Source organism: Ambystoma mexicanum, chromosome 7p (genome assembly GCF_040938575.1).
Source record: "Ambystoma mexicanum isolate Mex_15411 chromosome 7p, UKY_AmexF1_1, whole genome shotgun sequence".
In the NCBI taxonomy this organism is placed as follows: domain Eukaryota; kingdom Metazoa; phylum Chordata; class Amphibia; order Caudata; family Ambystomatidae; genus Ambystoma; species Ambystoma mexicanum.
In genome coordinates, this window is record NC_090939.1 from 869,707,698 (window position 1) to 869,727,523 (window position 19,826).

The window sequence follows — 19,826 nt, forward strand, 5'->3', positions numbered from 1 at the left end:
TGAACCTAGACACATGTGTACATTTAGAACCCCATTTCTTCTACCACTAGTTTTTCAATCTCTAGTTACCGCCCTGACCCCTGGAATGGAGATGCCAGATCACATGAATCCCCCTTCTCCAACCACCCCCCACATCGCTCATCCCTCGCGGTGCATAGCACATGCTCTAGCACCCACCTTCACAACCCCACCCTTTATTCCCTCCTTGATCACAACCCATGACCCCTCCCCGTACACCACTACACCCTGACACCGCCCGCCCTCTCCCCTACCTTCACCCTGCATCCCAATTCTAAAATCAGAGGTGCACTCTGGCGCGCCAAACATCTACCTCCCCAAGTGCTAACTCCTGTGGCATCTATTGAGAACACCCTGATACTCCCACCCGCTCACCACGCCCCTTATTGAACTCCCAAGCCAGGGGAGCCCTCTGGCACTCCAAACAGGGCATCTCCACCCCTTCTTTCACCCCATCCTTGCGTCCTCCAAAGACCTCCCCTCCATCCCAACCTCCCTTAGCCTCCAGTCCCTCCCCCTCAGCCCACTGAGGAACACACCTCCCTCTGGACCATCCTCCCTTGCCTCACTCTCCCTCTCCTTTAACCATACTCAATCCCAGCCAACAAACCACCCCCGTCATATCCTTTCCCCTCTCTGAAAGCAGTGGATCTTGCCCTTTCTAGAATGATAGCTCCATCTCCCTCCCCCTCTTACTCCCCTATCCTCTCTCACACCCCTATAGCACCAAAACCCACAAAATGCAGAAACAGTAACCGGTTCTCTCCCCGACCCTCTACTCCTCATCACTTCTGGCTAAACCCTACTGCCCAGTCTCTCCCTCCCCTTCTCCACACTCCCCTCTCACCTTGCCCATTTTCTACCCCCTCTCTCTTGATTTCTCACCCTGTGCTCCAGAACCCCCTCCGCCCTCCAGACTCCATCCAAAACCTAACCTCATAAACCCCCACACACCAACTGATCCACTCACCACCCTCCCATCAGCCCTCGACCCTCCCCCTGCCTTGCACATAGCCACCTCCACCTGCATACTCTTCCCAGCCTCAATTGAGGTAGCCCCTCACCCGTTACTCAAATTCCACAGGCACCCTGCCCCTCCCGTACCCCTCCTCAACCTGTCTCACCCTTCCTGAATGTTCCACCCTCTACCACCACCCTACCAAGCACCCACGCTAACACTCCGATGATGTCTACGAAGATTACATCCCCTCACAAAGTCACCTGCATCCTTTTTTAATGCCTGCTCCATCACAAGTAACAGACACAGCATCTTTATCATCCTATCCTCTGACAAGCCCGACCTAGTCTTTATCACCAAATCCTGGTTCTCCGACAACTTTGCCCCAGTTGTACATGAAGCCTTCCCCCCCAGACACTCGCTCATCACCCACAATAGACCCTCCAGGGGAGGCAGAATGGCAGTCCTTTTCAACTCTCATTTCTCCATCTCACTCGACTCCCTGTAGTGAAAAGGGTATTTGCACCCCTTGGGACCATCCCTTTTTGCAATAAAACACCCTATCATCCTTCTCCATACAGGTCCGACTGCACGACGGCCATGAACTCACCACTGGAGAGATAACAACTTCAGCATAAATGTAGCATTTATTAGACAGAAAGAACAATATAAAAGAACAGTAAATGAAGCAGCAATTTGGAAATAATGGAATTGCAAGTTAGAGAAATCACAAATAATTAGAACACAGTGGCACATTCCTTGATCTAATTAGAACTGGAGGACCCTGGTCATCTTAAATGAACTGCTGCCCATCAACCAGGTGGCTTCCCTCATATCCTTCAATCAGCTCTTAGATGACAGTGCTTCAAGGAGCCGCAGGGGCAACATCCAGTTCTGGTAACACAGCAGTCCACGGAAGAATCCCCCATGGGTCATGTGTGTATGCATTCTTGTACCTTCATGCTGTCAGTCATTGTGACTCAATATTCTAGAACTCTCTCAGTGCAAAACATGTTTACTGCTGGAAAAACCCAACTTGCTATCTCTCCAAAACGCTCCTTCTCCCCAGAGCCCATCTGCAACTTCAGGAATGTCTATTATCAGTGCATGCAAGGCTGTACCGCTTCCTTCTCGTGCGAAAGAGGGCCTATTTATGGAGCCTGGTAGCACCACGGTTGCAAAGAAAGAATATGTCGGGAGAAGCTTGCCATTAACCCCTAGTGGGCAAGCTTTACCGGCCATGCGCTTCACTAGCTATTGTCATAATGCTACAAAGCAGGCGCTATATAGGTGCTGTAATGCTTCAAGCACTCAAATACATGCCTCTATTGCCTACTAAACTTGGGCCTCTGCCCTGCCTTACTATGCACAATTTAACCTTCCACCCCTTTGAGGCCTGCACATTCAATGTAGTTCCTTATGCTACTAATGTAAGTGCTACTAACACAATACTAATGCATCTATAAAGATCTGTTTCAGCATTCAGCACACACTTTGAATAAACTATTAGTCTTAGCTATTAATGCAGCCATCTAAGGACCTAATATGTAATATGGTTAGCTCAGCAGGCTAATGCACCCACGAAAATGCACCTGCCTTTCCACTACACTCCCAGACATGCATTCCCTCCTGCGAATCCCTCCAAGTTAAACACTCGCTACCACCAAATTTCTCCGACAGCTTCCTACTCATCTACAGACCCCCTGGTTACGACAGACATTTCGCCAACAACCTCTGTGATTCAGTAGCTACCATTCAAGTAAATCTCCCATCTCTCACACTCCCTGGAGACTTCACTATCTGGTTTGATATTCCATAACAACCTCATGACTCATCCGCTGGTTGACAGTCTTCACGCGCTCAACTTCTCCCATCATACGACTGGTCCAACGCACTCAGTGGACACACTCTTTATGCAATTTTCAGCTCCCATGACCTGCTTTATAAATCCCCCATACCACCAATATGGACCGACCACTATGCCATCCCCTTCTCTATCTACTCCGCTGCCCCCCTCCTACAGCTCCCCTGAACCAGCCCAGGATCTCAAATGCTGGAACAAAGTCAAGATCTTCCCTGACATAGCCAAAACCCTACTTCTGCGTCCACCTGAAAAGCGCCCCACCCCCAGATAGAGCCTTAACCATCGAGCCCTTTGACTCTTGGATTAAGGACTCACTAATTCCTCTCACCCCCTCGTGACCCACTTCCTCATGCAATGGTCCATCCCCCAACTGAGGAATGCCAAAAAAACAAAATAACTCTCTTGAACACAAATGGTGAGCATCAAAAACCGATCTCAGCAGATCCATGTTTGCCCTGCACCACTGTAAAAAAGCCTATTACAATAAACAAATTCTGAACTGTGGCAACCACAGCAAAGAACTCCACATGATCATATCAAATTCGTCAAAACCACTTGCATCGCTACCCAATCCTCCCCTTCTCAATCACTCTGCGATTCCCTCTCCCTACACTTCTACACCACCGCTCATGACAGGACGACCTACCTTAACAACAAACTGGCCCTCCTCTCCCCCCTCCCACCACTGACCCTCCTGACCCTATTTCCCCCACTCCCAATCCTCCTATGTTCGACTCAATCAAACCCATTTCCAGAAATGAGTTTCTTGACCTACTATATGCCAGCAAACTGTCCGGGTCTCCCCTCGGCCGTTGCCCCGCTTCTGCCCTTAAAGAAATATTCTAATCTACCTGCGCAGGAGAACATGCAAGAGCCATACTAAATGGCTCCCTCACCTCTGGCATCTTCCCTGGTGCCTTCAAAATTGTGCATGTCAAGCCTCTTCTTAAAAAGGCATCCCTCGGCCCCAAAAACTACCGACCCAATCTCGAACACCAGATTTCTTGCAAAACGAATTGACTGACCAGCATACTCCGATTTCAATCACCTTTGTAGAATCCAACAGTCTCCTCGACCCCGCACAATCAGGCTTCAGACCACGACATGGAACTGAAAACACTCTGACCTCGATCTGGGATGATCTCAAGGTCACTGCAGACTCCGAACGATACACTGCTCTAATCCTCCTCGATCTCTCTGCAGCCTTTGACACGGTTAACCAATCAATCCTCCTTGACCGCCTCCACTCCCTTGGAATCCGTGGCACTGCTCTCAAGTGGATCTCCTCCTTCCTCAGCAACAGGAAACAAATAACCCTCCTCTCCCCTTTGTCTCAGCTGCTCGCTCGGTGAACACTGGAGTGCTGCAAGGCGCATGCCTATCTGCTCTCCTGTTCAACCTCTATCTGACCACCCTTTCTGGAATCATCCGCATGCATAACATCTCATGCTACAAGTACGCTGACGACACCCAAATCATCCTAAGAATCCACAATTCTGGAAGCAATCCCCACCCTGATCTTGAAGCCTGTCTTCCTGATATTGATCAATGGATGACTATAACCACCTCCTCTTGAACCCCAATAAAAGCGACATCATGCTGTGTGGCAACATTACCCTTCTACCTCACCCGCTCCCATGGCCCCCGACCCTGGGCCCACCTTCCCCCCTTCTGACACAGTAAAAAACATAGGCTGCACTATGGACTTTGGCCTAACTCTCTCCCATCAGATCAAAAATGTGTCAAAACATTGTCACTACCATCTCAAACTTCTCAGGCACATCATTCCCTACTTCTCCTTCCCAAGCAGACTTGCCGCAGTTATGTCCATTGTAATGTTGAGACTGGACTATGGCAACTCCCTATACCTGGGAGCCCCGGCATACCATTTTAACAAACTCCAAAGAGCCCAAAACGCTGCTGCAAAACTGCTCCTTGCCCTGGGTTTCTGAGAGACCGCATCTCTCCAGTTCTCCGAACCCTCCACTGGCTCCCACTGGCTCCCAGTTGGACGAAGGGCCACTTTCAAGACCCTGTGAATCACTCACCATGCAGTGCACAAGACTGGCCCATTATACCTGCAAGAAAAGATAAAACCATACCTCCCACCCACACCCTAAGATCAAGCACTGCCCTCCTTCTAGTAATTCCAACCTCTAGCTCTGTCAGGATCGGAGGATTCGCCTTCTCAACTTTGGCCCTGACCCTGTGGAACCCAAGACTATATGACATTCTGTAAAGCTCTAAAACGTGGCTCTTTCCATAATACCAACCATGAACTTCTGAAGCGATTGAAACCCCAGCAAACAGATGAATAATGCACAATGGCTACCTCCGGTACGCTTCCCGTGCTCAGCCCCTCCGGTTCCCATGTTGCTGGTGTGTGCACCCAAGACCCCTCTGTCACCATGATGTGTGCATGCAGCTCCTCTGGTTCCCCGTGTTGTTGCTGTGTACCCAAAGCAACCTGGTCCCTGTGATGGCGATGTATACCTTCTGGTCTCCCATGCTGTCGCTGTATGCCCAAGCCCCCATACTCTGCCGTGATGGTGCTCTGTGCCCCCACCCTCCTTCTGCTCCCCCATGGTGTTGCTGTACCCCCAGCCCCTCTTGATCCCTGTGATGTTTCTGTGTACCCCATGCCCTCTGGTGCCCCTTGTTGTTACTGTATGGTCCTTGCCCCTCTGGTCCAGTGACATTGCTTTGTGCCCCATGCCCTCCGATTCCCTGCGTTGTCACGTGTACCCCAGCCCCTCTGGTACCCTGTGTGTCCCAGCCCCCACTGGACCCCCGTGTGCCCCAGCCCCTCTGGTTCCTGTGCTGTATCTTTGTGTCCCCAGCCCACTCTGGTCCCTGTGTTGTTTCTGTTTGCCCCCAGCACCCCTCTGGTCCCCTGTGATGGTGCTGTGTGCCCCCTGCCCCTCTGGTCCCTGTGATGTCTCTGTAGGCCCCAAGCCCCATCTGCCCCCCATGTTGTCACTGTGTGCCCCAACTCTCTGGCCCCCATGTTGTCACTGTGTGCCCCAGACCCTTTGGTTCCCTGTGTTGCCACTGTGCCCCCAGCACCTCTATCTCCCTGTGTTGTCGCTGTATGCCCCAAGCCCCCCTGGCACAGCCTAAGGTGTCTGGAAGCCTAGTGCAATGGTTGCTTGTGTGTTCCTGTGCCCATCCTGTCAGTGTCTTGGCACTTGCACTGTCTGGGGTGTCACTGTACCGAGTGCAAAGACTAATGTTTGCATTCTTTTGTCGTTGAGCTCTTTTGAGGTGCATTATGTGTGGGCGCTGTATGGACGAACCATCATATATCATATCACTATGCTTACTCTCTACTCTACGCCATCACATAATTAGAGCGCAGCTACACCCCTCGATCAATTCGGCCTATCTGCTCACATAAGAACACTATCCCATGAACACCTCATCATTCTAATGAAATGCAACTATACCACACGACACATGACAAACCGGTCTAGCTTCACACATAAGCGTCCCACAGGCCTAATGCAGCCAGAACCCAGTCCTGGTGTCCACCCGCCAGACTGCACACATTGAACCAATATCAATACCACCACCTCTAATGCTAGGTGCAGCTACCATATGGCAATTACACCAGCTGCACACTTAACTGGTGCACCCAAGCACCCTTCAAAACCCTACTCTTTCAACTGACCTGGACTATGGTCCCTGAGGGTGTTCAACCTACCAGCGCTTTGAGGTCATACCAATGATATATAGAGCACTATATAAATGCCAAAAAACATAACATAACATAGCATAACATAACATATAAAGACTCTCGGCACTTCCATGTACCACCAGCAAACTGACGGATTAGTAGAACGGTTCAATAAGACTCTGAAACATGTTCTCAAGAAATTATATGTCAGAGAGCTGAGGGATGTCCTTGACATGTTGCGGGAGCCTTGAAAAGACAGGAAGAAGCCATCTTGCCCCTTCCCCAAACAATCCAACATTTAACACATGGCTATGGTGAGAACGATAGTCCATGCCCACTTGGTGAAAGTGTAAGAAACCCAAAGACCTCTCATGATAAGAAAGCTTTGCTCAGGTCCTTTTCCATTTGACAAAAGGTCCTCATTCTCAACTCAACATCTGACAAGATGTTGTCCAAATGGCACACTCCTCATGAGGTGATAGAACAAATAGGGCCATATGATTTTTTTAATTTCCCAACCTGATAGACAAAAACATTACCCATATCTATCACGTAAATCGACTCAAGGAGAGGAGAGAGGATCCTGTTGAGAACACCAGACTGATGTTAACCAGTCTATTAACCAAAGAATCAGAAGAAAATACCTTGATTCCTTCCAACCTACCCCAGAATCGGAGAGAATGTTTACTAGAATTGTAGAACAGTTTCCTGATGTCTTTCGATCTGAGTCAGGAAGAGTAAAAGGGTTTTTTCCACTGCATCTATACACTCCCAGGGAAGGTGGTCCATTTAAAACCCTATAGGTTCCCAGAAGCTAGAAAAGATACAGTCACAGAGGAGGTGGAGAATATGCTAAGATCTGATATTATTGAACCACATTGAGGGGAATGGCCCTGCATGCTCGAGGTGCTTTTTATCTGAAATCATGCTTCTCACCCGTGTGTACATTGCTTGCAGTAGTGGGAAATAATTATGATGCAGAGAAGGTCCTGCGGGGGAATAATTTTAGACATCTTAATGAATCCCTCTTTTTGGAGATTGGTTGGATTCATGCCACAAAGAGAACGCGACCATATGTTGTTTTGAAAAAATCATTTGTCTTTAAGTCAAACCACTGGGACTGGTGTGAAAATTATTCACATTTAGAAAACCTGAAAGGGTATGAGGCTGTGTCCCACGTAATTCATAGATACAGGAAGACACAACCTTATTTGCTCCTTTGCCCGGAACCGGGTTTGAGGGACTTCTTGCTAATGTGCGAACCAGCCTATTGCAGGTCCTTGCCATTACGGGTCCACAGCAGGGTTTGGTATTAAGGGATAGGTCCTGCCGTATTTGTGGCAGATCTGATCACTTGGAGACTGCCAGACATGTGCTCACTTCTTGTCCTAAGTTGGACCAATTATACACTAGCATGCTGGGAACATTGGTACATAGATATGAGGGTATTTTTGGAGATTCATTTTGGGATTATTGTCTCAACTCATTTACAGTATCATCTCAGCTTGCCCTGTTCATAGTGTGGACATATGTTAGAAATGTTTTAATATCTACACAGAGCTGATGTCCTCTATTCTTGTGGCAATGGCCTCCATTTGGTAGTATTGTTTACGGATTATGTCTATGTTTATTATTTAAGTGACATATTTTATGTGATTATCTTATGTGATTTTTATCTCATTTATGATCCATTGTTGTATGGTTGTGATAAGTTATGATATTTTACTTTTTATTTTCTGATCTGTTTTATTTTCCCCTTATTTTCATTTTATTGTTATACTTTATACTGTAATTGATGGGATTTTGACATATCACTTGTATTCTGATAGTTATATTTGTTGATTTAATGATTTAATGAATTTGGTTAGGTAATTTGTGTTGGACTTGTGCAGATATGTTTGTTACATTTTGTATAAAGTTCAAAATTTGGACCAAGGAATTTGGACTACAACACAATAAATTATTATTATATTACATTATTGAACCATGTCAAATTCCTTGGTCCTCTCTGATAGGACTTGTTGCCAAGCCAGATCATTTCGTGGAGGTTCTGTATTGACTTCAGAAAGGTAATCGTGGTGTCTCAATTCAACAGTAATCCTATGCCAAGGATAGGCAATCTGCTTGATCAATCGCAGACCGCCATTTTCCTCTCCACGATTGATCTGATGAAAGGGTACTGGCAGGTGCCTGTCAATCCAGAGGACAAGGAGAAAACTGTTTTTTCCACCACTATTGGACTAGTCCAGTTCAAGGTATTACCTTTTGGATTACATGGGCCCCACCCACCTTTTTAAAGTTAATGGACCAAATCCTCTGCCCTTATTCCTTTTTCTGTGGGGCTTATATCAATTATATAATCATTTGTAGTGGGTCATGGGAAGGACACCTACACCACCTATACTTAGTTTCCAGAGCCTTCAGGCAAACCAGACTCACAGAAAATCCAAAGAAGTGTCACTTGGCACAGTCAGCAGTCGAGAATCTTGGATTTTTGTAGGTAATGGGCTTGTTCAAACCCAAAGTGAAAAGGTAAAAGCTGCCCAAGAAACTCCAGTGCTCAAAACCAAGAAAGTTCTGAGAGGCTTTTTGGGACTAGTGGGGTATAATAGACGATTCATCCCCAATTATTCTTCTATCACGTCTTGCCTCACTGATAAACCTGAGAATGTAGAACCCTAAAATATAAAGTGGAGAGATGAACACCAAAAATGTTTTGATAGACTCAAAGCTATTCTGTGTAATGAGGTAATGTTAAAGGTGGCTGATTTTAACAAAGAGTTAATCATCCAGACAGATGATTCACATGTCAGGTTGAGGGCTGTTCTTTCACAACATCATGATGACATTGAACACCCAATTCTTTACATCAGTACAAAGTTATATCCCCGGGAAGAAAAAGCAATGCCACCATTGAGCTGTAGGTCCTACTCAAAAAGTGGGAATAGTCAGACCTCAAATATTACCTCACCGGCAGGATGTTTAGACTGCTCACTGATCACTCTCCTTTAACACTGGTGAGCCTCTGCAAGGACATCAATAGATGGGTCATGTGCTGGTTCTTAGACATGCAGCCCCATTGTTATATGTTAGCAAACCGAAAAGGAAGAGAACACAGAAATGTAGACTTCTGTTCCCGCTTCCCAATAGGTACAGAGAGAACCAGCAGCATTAGGGGAAGGGTATGTGATGAATCCGATGGTGTCATCACTCCTTTCCCAGTGACCTCTCCACATGTGGCCAGGGGATGGCAAATGCTCCCTGATCCCGACCCTAGGGTGGCTATATGAGGGAGGTTTTCATGGTGAGGCAAGCATCCAGTGAGTGACACAACATCATTGGACGAGACATGGAATCCCCTTTTTCTTTTTGGGATACCCCTTGCATTCCCCATGCCTTAATGGGATATTGAATATTATCATAACCCCCTCATTCACCTCTGAAGGTTATTGAGAACACTTTTCCATCCTCTGTATACAAGTCATCAAGAACTGATTCCCCTTTTAAGACTACAGAGAATCCTTTTCCATATGCTGCACAGAAGTCATCAAGAACTGATTTTCTTTTACCTGAGTACAAAGGTACTGTAATGAGGATGCTGAGTTGAGGAATGAAGATACATGGAAGCCAGGAACAAAAGCTGTGCTCTAGGTGTTGCGAGTGCATGCTTGATGCCAGGACATTTAAACCACTGAACCAGCTGACAGGGAGATGCTAGCTGGAGAACTCGAACCCACTCAGGGCTGACTGAGGGATCACTAGGCTGGTGCAAAGTCTCTGGAGCCAACTGGCTCACCGAAGAGGACCAGGAAAGCATACTGCAGGATATGGTATGCTGTAGGGACGCCACAAGAAGAAAAAGAAGAAAGGCTCCCTGGCATTTGTAGGTACCAAACAACAGCCTCCACAATGACTGAATCCAGAGAAGCCCAGGACAAGCAAGCTGGAACCAACAAAGGCACAGAAGCCATGGAGCAGAGGCAGCAAACCTAAACAGCAAATGCGGGATTCCGAAGAGCCGCGGCTGGCTTGCTGCGGGAGACCCAAAGTGTGCTACAGAAAGCCAGTGAGTTCAAGGGAAGCAGGGGCATGGGGCAATTCGGCAAACATACCAAAGACAAATGGAAGTGGATGAAGCATATGAGAAAGAAGGAGAGACTCGATATTTCTTAAAAAGAAAGAACAGAATACATATAAGAGACCTTCAAGTTTACAAGTGTGCCTTGTGTAACTATGAGAAACCCCTGGCAGGAAAGTCTACCAGGCAGATGCAAGATACAAGTGTGTTCATACGAGAAAGACCTGGGAGGAGAGTATGCCAGACAGACTTAATTTGCAAGGGTGTTCATATAAGAAAGCCCTGGCAGGAGAGTATACCTACCAGATTCAAATTGCAAGTGAGTTTATATGAGAAAGCCCTGGCAGGAGAGTTTACCAGGCACACTTAAGTTACAAGTGTGTTTATATGAGAAATCCGTGGCAGGAGAGTGTACCGGGCAGATTCAAATTGCAAGTGTGTTCATATGATAAAGCACTGGAAAGAGAGATTCAAGTTTGCAGTGTATTTATATGAGGAAGTCCTGTCAGGAGAGTATATCAGGCAAAGTCAAGTTGAACAATGTATAAAGTAAATCCTATAAGGAAGTCCTGATTGGGCTATATCAGGAATAGTGGAAAGTCCTGGTTACCTTGCAAATTAACTTTTTTGGTGAATCTTATGAATAAAAAGATTCTCACGCTGGATGCAGTGTTTCAAAGTGTGTTTCTTTATTCTCCGTAGTGTAGACACATGGTCTAGAAGTGGTCAGCTGACACGTGTTTCGACCCCCAGAGGTTCATTCTCAAGGCACGTTAAATAGTGGCAATTGGGGGTTTTTGTTGGGATCCCTCATTTCACCTACAGCACACCTGATGGATGACAGCACAAGACTTGAACTTTGACAGACCCGACCTTGATTAACTTGCCACACAGCTTCAATTGAAGAACTTCTGGGGCAACAAAACCCCCTGATTACCTATATTTAACCTGCCTTGAGAAGGACCCTCCGGGGTCGAAACACGTGTCGGGTGACCACTTCTAGACTATGTGTTTACACTACACAGAATAAAGAAACACACTTTGAAACATTGCATCCAGCGTGAGAATCTTTGTATTCATAAGATTCACCAAAAACATTACTTTGCAAGGTAACCATGACTTTCCACTATTCCAATACAAGAGGTGTGGGTTCACCTTTTCCCACCTGTGACCTTGCACAGAGATATCAAGACCATCAGACCAAATACCGAGCCTAGCACAGGAGCGTTCACATCTAGAGCACACCTTCCCCCCTTTCCTTTCTTTATATCAGGAGTAGCCAAAGACTATTGTGAAATCATATGAAGAGGAGAAGAAACCAGGCAGGAAAGTACACCAGGTATCCTACCACGATTTAAAACCAACAGCCAAATTGTTCCAGAATAGTACTTTGGACACAGGACAGTTAGTGTTGGACATCTTGACATCCGACAGGCCCTTAGTTTTATGTTAGGTAGGGAAATACCTCTTAGAGTAGGGACATAGAGGTATTGTCCAACCATTTTGTGTTTCAATACACTTTTATGGCCAAGATTATGAACCCCTGTGTCCGTGTATTATTCCTCAACAGAGCTATGGGTGTTCTGGATTGTTTTGTGAATTTGTGCATGATGGCATGAGTGTCAGTCAATATTTGATCTTATGTGTTTATGTGCATGTGTGTGTGGGAGTGTATCTGTGCATGTGTATGTATTTGTGTGTGGGAGGGCAGGGGGTGGACACCAGCATATACTGTTGGACAGTGATAGCATTACAACATATTTTACTGTGGAAAGGCTATAATCATGTTTTGGCACACACACTGTGATCTGCATTGTACAGTGACAATCGTGGATTATACTGTTGGATACAGGAATCATGAAAATACACTTTATTTTTGAATGACCACATGAAAATATGTTTTACAAGGGAATCTTCCATAAACTGGGCACCCGCCACAGGAAAATGTGTTTTTCTTGGTAATATTGGACAGAGGTACCGCAACAATGAGTTTTACATGGAAATGCTTGTATGCATTGCCAGGCAATGGACTGGCAGAATGAAAGTGATGCAGAACTGACATTTTGTGTCACCAGGAAGGCCGACCCATACCAGTTGCAACAGCAGACTATGAAGGGTTGACCTCATATCACTGTTGTTCCATGTTGGCGGAACTGATGACTTGCGGCACCAGCAAAGTTACATGGAGCGGATATAGCTCCTTGGAAGCCATGTGAGGTGTTCCATTCTTGACTTTGGTACACAGCAGTGGGGAGTTCCTATTGCAGTGCATCTACGGGGGAAAAATGTGGTACACTGATTTTCAAGGTTCTGAATCTTCAAATGATTTTCAATTGCAAGAAATAAATCAGGCATTTTTAAATACTCCCTTGCCATGATCACTGTTTAGCCCTGATGAAGGCTGGGTCATTGGGAATGATTACCCACAAGGCCGAAACTCGAGTAGACTGGCGATGAAGAAATTGTTGATCTATTACACTACAAATCAGACATTGTTCAGGGAACATTTAGCCCTATGTGCAAAGCTATGGGCAGCCGGGTATATTTTGAATTAGTGACACATAGTTGGATACACTTAAAGTGCTGGACCATAATTGATTGTGGGCCAGCATGTGAAATGTTTGCACAGATTGCTATATTTTGCACATTTGATGGGTTTGGTTGAATGACTGTTTGAATGGTTTTTGTGTTGCCAATTTCGTGTTGTGTGACGTGTGAGTGTTGTGAGGGAGGATATATGCATGTAATATTGAGATGTATATTATATGAAATATGTTTGATTTAATAGTATTATGTATCAGCTATTATTACTTTGTTTATATCATGCCTCCAGGTCCAAATAAAGTAATCGAAAATATGTTTATAAAATTCATACACAAATCCAATTTGTGTTGATTGCTTCTATGTTGCGATGATCCCATGATGTTTTAAATATAGCTGCGCAGAATCGGTTATCTGTGTTTCTTTGTTAGGTTCCCACGGATCCTGCGTTATGAATAATTTAAGTGGGAAGACCTCATGTGTGTGTGGTTGCATTGTGTCACCAGGCCTTCTGATCTCCTTTGGACACAGGCAGCATGCAGACATGTGTTTAAGTGCACTGCTGACATATGTTGTCGTGACAAGAACTATGAATTTTCTTTGTGTGCAGCCACCTTTAATATGTTCTTTTACTGGGAAATACTGGTATACATCGTGTGCACTGGGCTGGAAACCTGGCGGTGAGACAGTACTGTCATAGGTGAAGGCTGGTCAACATTTAAAGTGAAGGGATGTATATGTGTTCCACAAATTGACCGGAGGAAATGCAGCTAGTGAGCCTGAACCTTTCAGGGGTTTTTCCTCCAAGAAACAATTTTAAATAATGACTTGAAATTAAGCATTTTCCAGCATAAATTTCAGAAAAATCATGTACAATTTAAAATCACTTCAGTGGTCTGACACATGAAAAACTGGCAATAGATGTCAGGTCACGAATAGTTCAGGGGTTCATTGTGGACCTCATTTTTATGCTGCCTGTGACCAAAGCAGATCATGAAGCCTGTCAACATAAAATGACAGTAAGGGGCAGCTTCAATGGGTATTGCAAGGTATCCCCTCCCATCATGCACTTGCCTTCACAGATTCTGGCAATCCTGGTACATGTCGGGCACTGGTGGCATGAGCTATTCACAACTTGATCACAGATAATTGGCCTCACTTCCTGGCCATTTTAGAAAACAGGTTTAATGACTAGTTATCCCCTGCTATAATTGACTTTCCCCCATGTAACTATAATATAATCTCCAAAAGCAGAGGTTTAGCAGAGCGATCCATTTGTCTGTCAGAGTCCATTTCCTGCAAGAAAGTGAAGCCCAAGCTGTTTATCCTAGAACTCCTTCTGCTGAAATGCATTTCATGCCCGACCCCTTCCTAAACGTCTGCCCTGCTGTATCACCTATCGAGAAAGCACCATGCTTCATTCTTAGCTGACATCTTCGACATTACACAATGCATGCCTACGATCTCAAAATGATAAATCATCCTTAAAAAAAGCTGCACAAAGGATGTCTCTAATATCAAAGGCGCGGAATGGACAACCTAGGCGGCACCGCTAGTAATAATGAATGCCAACACCCTTGAACACCACCCTCGAACTGGTTGTGAGAGGATTCAATTCAACACTACAGCTAAGTCAATGCCTAGTCTGGGATACTGAATGGAAACCCTTATTGATATATCTTTACGTCGAGTTCATGAGTTCTGGATGACTACCCCTATATAACACCCCTCTCTTGGAATCCCCCTGACCCCACTGAGCCAAGAAGTAGTTCTGTTTTGCAGTGGGTGTGTGTGCAGCATCACTAGCCAGCCCCTCTTTCAACTTGTCATTGGCCCAATTCTCCCCTCTCCCATGATTGGGGAAGGAACTGTGAGTCAGAGTGAGGCTGTAGGTTTTATGGGTCAGAGGATCCTCCCCTGGTCAGTTTGCCCACAAATCTATATTTGATCAAAATACACATTTCTCAAATACATAGTGGTTTGTCATTGCATGTACATATTACCTATCACATGAGGTAGTCTCTGTCCCAAATCTGCTCTTCCTGAGGGCTTGCATTTAGAAACGGCAACATTTTCGATTTTAGTGGGTTATGCAACCTTGGTTCTTCATTAAAAATTATACACATATACACGGCCTGTCCATACATACTCCAGTAAACTCCCATGTCTCTAGCTTAAACACAGAGTCTGTAGTATACATAAATAGCAGGGTTTTGCCCCAGAACCTCACACAAATTGGAGTTTGGGCTTGAATTGAAGGTACATTTTTTAAATGAAGGCTCTCAAAGTTATACATTCCTGTCATTTGATTACAAAGAGTTATCAGTGTTTCTGTAAAATATATATTTTGCTTTCAATTCAGTTCTCAGAGTGTTGGAGTCCGCCTCCAAGACTTGGGTGGGTCAGTGATCACATGTGTCTTCTGGCAGGCAGGCCTTTGTTGACAGGAATCAGTCAAAATCAACATATCCTATTCAAGTGCAAGAGCCTATTGTGTGGTCTCCAGGAGGCTCCCAGCCAGTCTGCCTTCTATCAATCAAGAGGTCATGTGAGATTCTAACTCCTGGTGTGAATCTCTGGAGGTGAGAGGTTTCCCAGCCTTTGGCCTGTTAATTAAATCAGATTGTCTTCTGGGAACAGCATGTGGTTAAGATTTTAATTAACTCCCAGCCTTTGATGTAAAGGCCTCTCCTGCAACTCCTGACATGCAGTTTCCCTGTCAGAGTTTAGACCGCTAGCGCCGCCCTCAGTCAAAAGCGGGTACTGCATGCAATTTTGGGATCTTTCTTGGATTAATGCATTCTAAAAAGGTATGGTTATTACATAGTAGTAAATCCTTGCTTAACATTGTTTTGATGGGGCTCCTTACAGTAAAATGGTTATGTGGAACCCCACAAAAGGGTTGAATCTTTAAAGTGGTCCGATGAGCCACGATTTCAGCAACTTTTTGACATCCGTAACAGTGGATTTTGTTAACAAAGATCTTTCTTTACACTGGTGGGTGGCAAGTTAGGTAACCATTTTGGTGTGCGCACAAACTGCGTGGTTCTCCTGGATTCTGGCGCACATGTGGGCTTTTTGGCCATCTTGGATTTTCTAAGCCCACAGCACCAAATGTTGCAGCATGATAGCTCAAACGTGGGTCAGGACACCCAACATGGTCTCCTCGCTGATAGCCACACTTTCTGCTCAATACATCCAGCTTCTCTCATGGTCGGATCACATCTATGCTTTCTTAATAAAATGGCCGCCAAGACACAACCTGACGCCGTGCCATTGATTGCTGAAGAAACTGGAACAAAATCCCCGCAACGCCTTCAATCAAATTCGCCTCACAACATAGGACTTACCCATGGCGACTATTTCATACATTCTCAAACGCCTACAAACTAAAGTGACTGTCATCCTTGTAATCTCTTAAAGCCAAACATAATTACAGGAAACATGTGCAATTGTACAACAATGATCATCGGCTACTTTCCCACAATGGCAAAGCACATCCGAGGCTATCAACTAGCTTACACCATCTTCCAAAAGGGCGTACTTCCAGGCCTGCATCACAGGTGATGAGAACATCTTAAAATGACTCTTCAGAAGCGACAGAGAATTGGGGGGCCACAAATCGACTCAGAATCAGCAGGTCGCAAACGTCAATTTTTGTCAGCAGCTAATGTCCTTCTGCAGCAAAATGAACAACCTCTTGTCAATCATCGTAGCTTTATCCACACCCAGTCAGTCAATGAGTATGGCTGGGGAGCCTGATACACCATGGGCCTCATTACGACCCAGGCGTTAAGGGGTTAACGGCGCCGTAAAAGGTTGCAGCGCCGTTAACCCCTTAACGCCTTACTACGAGGTCCCTTTGTGGCTCCCGACCTTAACGGCTGGTCTGTACCAGCCGTTAAGGTAGGGACCCGCAAAGGGACCTTGAAGGTAATTACAGTACCGCAATTTTCGGTACCGTAATTACCGCCTTCCCCATTCCCATTGAGCCCTATGGGGCAAAAATGGGAATGGGGAGGGCCAATGGCAAATGGGGAATTACCGCCCCGCCAACCTTGGAATGGGGTGGTAATTCCCCATTTCACCATGGCGGATTCGGTAAGTTACCGGCGTTAACAATGGCGCTAATAGCGCCATTGGTTAACGTCAGGGTCGTAATGAGGCCCCATGACTTGCTCTTTTCGATGCGTTTAGTCTGGCTACAGAAGCAGCACTGGCGTAACACAAAATGTGCCCCCCCCCATGAGCCATGCTGCAGAGCCCCTCTCAAGCTCCTCAACAAAGCATGGAACGCGCCACACTCCGGGAATGATTGGACCAGCAGACATACCAAATCCCAATAGAATGCAATAGAAAAATATGTATTGAACGCAAGTGTATTACCGGTCAGAGCAGTTTCAAGGCACTCCACAAATACAAATACAACCACATACATAACAAATAAAACATAAAATCAAAACATGGAATTAATTTAAAATGTATAAAAACAGTTCGGTCCTCACACAATATCCTAAGTCTTAAAACTCAAGAAATAAAAAAGGAACAGTACAGATGCTTTTTTAATCTAGCCATACATTTTGCTCAGTAGTACAGTTACGAATTGAGATTGGTAGGCCATTCCAAAGACGACAGCCCAAAGTGGCAATCATTTTACCTCCGAAGCTTGTATTCATGAATTAAGACTCCTGTAAATAGATCTTTCCCACCCAATCGGAGCACACCAGCGGGGACATAAGGCTTTACAAATGGTGCCAGATATGTGGGCTCCATGTTTGAACTCTGATTTGGATGAGGACTTCAATTTTCGGCCAATGCAGTAAGGCGCGGGGATCAGAGATATGCTCAAACATTTTGAGACCACACATTATTCATGCTGCACGATTTTGAAGAGCCTGCAACTTTGCTATACATTTCCTTGCTACACTCAGATAGATAGTTGTGCAATATTGGATTCTGACGAGACCCTCAGTCTGTCGATGGTTTAGGTCTAGGAAATAGTCACATCTGCTTATTTTGCATAGGTGAAGGTGGACACTCCTTACTATAGAATCAACCTGGAGGCGAAAGATAACTTGCTGTCCATCAGCACTCCCAAATGTGTGACTACCTCAACTGGAATAGGAGGGGTGTCTAAACTAAAGGCCACTTAAATGGCAGGGTTTCTCCCTCTGGCCACTTCTAATGATATTTCTTTGTTTTCCCCATTAAGCCTAAGAATGTTATCCTGTATCCATCTCTGTTTAGCACTCACGCACTCTCCCACTTGCTTAGCTGTCTCATGACTGTTGTGCAGATCTACTAGAAACTGTATCGTCAGCAGCATATAGCTGACAGTCAAACCCCCAGCTTTTGATGATGCACGGCAAAGGATATGTATATATCTGTGATTTCCATAGGTTTTCATGAGTGAAAATGGTTCATGATGTTACATCACTATATTTAAGTTAGAAAATAATTACTCTTTTAACACGTATGAAAGAACTGTAAACCTCCTTTAACAAACATATTTTTTGCAACACATACTAATGTGTGTCGTTAACAGCAGCAAATGCTGGAGATCCAAGTCATGGTTGAATTGCTTAGGGCAAGAGGCTCGACCATGACCCAAGCCCCACCAAACCACCCCCGGCATCCACTGCACCTATCCTGTATCCTAGTTCATGTTCCACTATAACCTCATAATGTGACCAATGGCCAGTGCTCATGGCTTGCTGCCATGGCCCGTCTCCACAATCCATGGAGAATGGGCTTTGGACATGCCGCATTCCCCAATAGGCAAATCAGAGTAGACACTCATTTGTGCCGAGGGCCAAACCCACTGCCCAGGCAAGAAAGTTATATCACTATTTTTTGCACTTACGTTTACACACTTTCAAAAAAAGTAAAACACAGGGCAGATTTGCAAAAGAATGCTTTCAAGTCCTTGCTGATGCCCCTCGTGACAGTTTGCCGCAATCCCGTCCAGCACTTCGGGCTGCAGCCGCAAGCAGAATTTATTTTCCCATTTAAACCTAGGGCTTCGGCCATGCCACATGCTCCAATAAGGAAATCAGAGTAGGCGTTCGTCCTTGCAGAGGGGCAGGCTCACTGGCCATGCACCAAAGTCATATCACTATGTTTTGTACTTACATTTTGACTCAGACAGGCGGATAGGTATTGGCTTCTTCATTTCTTTGAGGGTGACTGGCCACTGTGATACTAGGTCTATTGGTATTTCCTGGCTCTCCCTTTTGCAGGATGTGACCCGTTTCATCCATGGAGATCTGGGTCCATTGGACAACACGGACAGGTTTGCTGTAAAAAATAAAACAGAAGACAGATTTGAAAAAGCAAGCTTTCAGGTCCTTGTTGATGCTCCTTCCACAGATTTGTTGTGATCCAGTCCAGCACTTAAAGCCGCCGTAGCCACAAGCAGAATATTTTTTCCCATTCAAACCTAGGGCTTCGGCCTTGCCGCATGCCCCAATAAGCAAATCAGAGTGCACATTTGTCCTTGCCCAGGGCCAGGCCCATTGCCCAGGCACCAAAGTTATATCACAATTTTTGTACGTACATTTTGACACTTTAGAAAAAATAAAACACAGTACAGATTTGCAAAACCATGCTTTGATGTCCTTGCCAATGCTCCTCGTGAATGTTCGCTGTGATCCTGTCCAGCACTTCAGGCTGCAGCCACAAGCAGAATTTC

At 45.4% G+C, this 19,826-nt stretch overlaps 1 long non-coding RNA gene across 1 annotated transcript in view; it reads right to left on the reverse strand.

The window, feature by feature from the left end:
- LOC138525585 (uncharacterized) overlaps positions 1-19,426 on the reverse strand; it is a 41,729-nt gene extending 22,303 nt beyond the window's left edge. Inside the window, exon 1 of the long non-coding RNA XR_011283371.1 lies at positions 19,268-19,426. This is a non-coding gene — a long non-coding RNA (uncharacterized lncRNA). The remainder of the gene's footprint in view (positions 1-19,267) is intronic.
- Positions 19,427-19,826: the final 400 nt, after the last annotated feature.